We start from the raw sequence: 4,221 nt of genomic DNA on the forward strand, positions 1-4,221 counted from the left end.
CCGACTCAGCATAGGCCGCATCACCTTCCTTGCAATCCAAAGCGATTTTACGACTTCCGTGAACCGTAATGGTCCCTTTATGACCCGGCATCTTGAGCTGCAAGTAAATATAACAAGGCCTTGCCATGAACTTTGCATAAGCCGGTCGCCCAAACAGTGCGTGGTACGGGCTCTAGATCCTCACCACTTCAAAGGTCAATGTCTCAGACCGGGAATCGTGCTCATCACCAAACACAACTTCCAAAGCGATCTTACCAACAGGATATGCCGATTTACCTGGTACCACACCATGAAAAATAGTGTTGGATGGTTTAAGACTCTTGTCTGTCAACCCCATGCGACGGAAGGTCTCATAATACAGAATGTTGATACTGCTTCCTCCATCCATGAGTACCTTGGTGAACTTATAACCTCCCACCTGAGGTGCCAACACCAAAGCCAGGTGACCCGGATTGTCAACCCGGGGCGGATGATCCTCCCTACTCCACACAATAGGTTGTTTGGACCACCGTAGATAACGTGGTACTGCCGGTTCAACAGCATTAACTTCCCTCTTGTGAAGCTTCTGATCACGCTTGCACAAACTAGTAGCGAACACATGATACTGCCCACCATTCAACTGCTTTGGGTGAATCTGGTAACCCGACTGCTGCTGATTTCCTTGATTATTCTGCTGGTTATTACCACCTTGGTTATTCTGGTTGCCCTGATTATTCTGAAATCCAGAGCTAGAACCGCCGCCACCATGAAAACCGGGACCTGAACCGCCTGATGGACCCTGATCATACCGGAAAAGACCAGAGTTTTTGAAATCCTTCATAATGTGACAATCCTTCCAGAGATGCGTTGCAGGAACTTCCTTGGTCCCATGCTTTGGGCAGGGCTGGTTCAACAAGCGCTCCAGATTCATTCCGCCGCCGCGCTGGGGCGGTTTACCCTTACGATGCTGCACATTAGCGTTAGCCACAAAATCTGAATCTGCTTTACGCTTGCCGTTATTCCCATGGCCTCCTTGGTTGTGCTGCTGACCCTTTGCACCGCCGTTCTTCTTTCCCTTCTCCGGTTTCTCCTCATCAGAATCGGGATCCTTGGTATTATCAGAATCGGCATACTTGACCAAGGCGGCCATAAGGGTGCCCAAGTCATCGCAGTGGCGCTTGAGCCGTCCCAACTTCATCTTTAGTGACTTAAACCGGCAATTGCGTTCCAGAGTGATGATTGCCTGACCAGCGTTAATCCGGTCTGAAGAATGCAAAACTTCTGAAACCCGGCGCACCCAATGAGTGGTTGACTCATTCTCCCCTTGAACACAGGCATCCAGATCCACAATAGACATGGTCTGTTTACACGTGTCCTTGAAATTGGCTATAAACCGGGCCTTCAACTGGTCCCACGATTCGATGGAGTTAGCTGGTAAGTTTTTCAACCAAGTACGGGCTATCCCTTCCAACATCTACGTGAAATACTTTGCACAAGCCGCTTCATCCACGTCCAGCATCTCCATTGCCATCTCATAAATTTCGACCCACGCCTCAGGCAGTTGATCCGCTGTGTAATTCGGCACCTTACGTGGACCCTTGAAATCTTTAGGCAGTCGCACATTGCGTAGAGCCGGAATGAGACAAGGCACTCCCCAGGAGCTGAAGGCTACCCCGGTACCATGGTCTATTGACGCCACAGGTTGAACCGGGCTTGTTGATAACGGCCCGTATGCTGTGCTGCCAAAGCGGCCTCCCTTCATGCCCTGCCATTATCCACCACGTCCTGAGCTTTTACTTCACCACGTGCCAGATTGGGTCTTTGGGGAACATTCCGGTGTCGTGCACTGCTAGACACTTCTGGTTCATCCATGTGTCTGCTGTAACTTTTGCTCAGTCGAGGAGTTGAATGAATTCTATCCCAACTGTAGGAATAAGCCTGCTGCTGCACCACGGCGGTTTGAGGAAGATCTCTGGCCCGCCATGTCTCAATTGCCGCAAGTGAATCGCCCTCCATCGGAATAGCCGCCAAGCGAGATGCTGCAACAATCATATTATCCAAAGGACTTGAGAAGTGACCCGGTGGAGTAGGCACGTATTGCAGTAGGTTATTTGTTCGTCGAGGTGGTTCCATTGTCCGTGGTTGATCTGGTGCTGCCCTTGGTGCGTCAGTCCGGTTTGTGGCTACTGGATTACTTGGCCCAGCCCCGAGTGTGTTGAAAAGATTCATTCCCTCAAAGACTGATGGCAGACGTGACCGATACTTTCTCCGCATTACATCATGTGTTGCATCCTGATCCAACTAGAGTCGGTAGTTTTGCGCCTGTATTTGTTGTGACTAGGCATCCAAAGCGGCCCGTTCTTCAGCCAACCTAGCATCCTCCGTTGCTAGATCCTCCTTGGCCTGTGTTATCTGGTCCTTTAGCTTCGCAATATTCGCATTATGCTGATCCTGCGTCTCCGGGGTAACTGCCGTGGTCAATAAGGTAGCCCAAGCATCCATCAAACCGGAGAGGACTTGAGCCGGTCGGTGCGCCAGGCCTCCTTCCGTGACTGCTGATCCGGTATTCATTGCTGCTGTGGACGAAGACTGCAGAGTGGGTTGTGTTCCGGCCATGAAAACAACAACCCGACTTGGCGGTTCAAAGAGGTCCGGAATACTGTTACCATTGGAATATCCTTCGAACACACCATCCTGAACTTGGTACAGGGACTCGATTTCACCAGTGGACGACTCGTCATCAGAATAAATAACCGTCTCGCATTCAGACACCGGTTCAGATCCGATCCCATGGACACATCCTACGAACGCACACTTCACGGCGGGTTTCACCCGGGCAGGGCTTGCACACTGAGCCGTCTCGAAGAGGTCGGTGTAGATGTCCGGCTCAGGGCCCGGTTCACCGATCTTGCTAATGAAGACGTGAATTCCGCCAAAGGGGACCCGGTACCCGTACTCGATTGAGCCGGCCTCGGGGCCCCATCCTTCGTCGTTGATGTAGAGCTTGACGCGATGACTCTTGGTCATCCGGCCGACCACGTACCCCTTAAGTCCTTCAGAGCAGCCCTTCAAGAACTCGAAAGCATCGTGTGATAGACCCACGGTGGGCACCAACTGTCGTGGAATTAACACGTCAGATGTCCTCATGAAAGGACTTAGTCGCGGAGCCATCGCTATGGGTTAGCTTGAAGGAATTAAACCGGATAAGGGACACGGGAGTTTTATACTAGCTCGGCCCCTTCGATGAAGGTAAAAGCCTGCGTCTAGTTGTGATGGGATTGATTAGGGTTCGATGATCAGGGAGCAAATATGCTTTGCCCGAGTCTCGAGTTGTTGTCTGTTGTCCCTGAACCGCCGCCAGGTCGTCCCTTTATATACACAGGTTGACGCCCGGCCAGTCTACAGTGTCCCGAGGCCGACTCATACAAGGGTCCGGCTCGGTCTCTCCTTTCCTAACTTAGAACACAAGTTTACATAACCATGGCGGTTTGCTATTATGGGCCCTAATCCGCCTTTTGGCTCTGGGCCTCTAAGATTCATAGTAAAACGCCATCTTCTGAGTCTTCATGGGGTTCAATATGGTTGAGGGTAAACCGTCCCCTCCTAGGCGGTTTATACTCAATAGTTATATCCCCAACACCACTAGTTTCAAGAAAAAGGGTAAAGGGAAGAAGGGGAACTTCAAGAAGAATGGCAAGCATGTTGTTGCTCAAGTGAAGAAGCCCAAGTCTGGACCTAAGCCTGAGACTAAGTGCTTCTACTGCAAAGGGACTGGTCACTGGAAGCGGAACTTCCCCAAGTATTTGGTGGATAAGAAGGATCGCAAGGTGAACAAAGGTATATGTGATATACATGTTATTGATGTGTACCTTACTAATGCTCGCAGTAGCACCTGGGTATTTGATACTGGTTCTTTTGCTAATATTTGCAACTAGAAACAGGGACTACAGATTAAGGCGAAGATTGGCTAAGTACGAGGTGATGATGCGCGTGGGAAATGGTTCCAAAGTCGATGTGATCGCGGTCGGCACGCTACCTCTATATCTACCTTCGGGATTAGTTTTAGACCTGAATAATTGTTATTTGGTGCCAGCGTTAAGCATGAACATTATATCTGGATCTTGTTTGATGCGAGACGGTTATTCATTTAAATCTGAGAATAATGGTTGTTCTATTTATATGAGTAATATCTTTTATGGTCATGCACCCTTGATGAGAGGTCTATTTCTATTGAATCTCGAT

This window comes from Triticum dicoccoides, chromosome 5B (assembly GCF_002162155.2).
Source record: "Triticum dicoccoides isolate Atlit2015 ecotype Zavitan chromosome 5B, WEW_v2.0, whole genome shotgun sequence".
In the NCBI taxonomy this organism is placed as follows: domain Eukaryota; kingdom Viridiplantae; phylum Streptophyta; class Magnoliopsida; order Poales; family Poaceae; genus Triticum; species Triticum dicoccoides.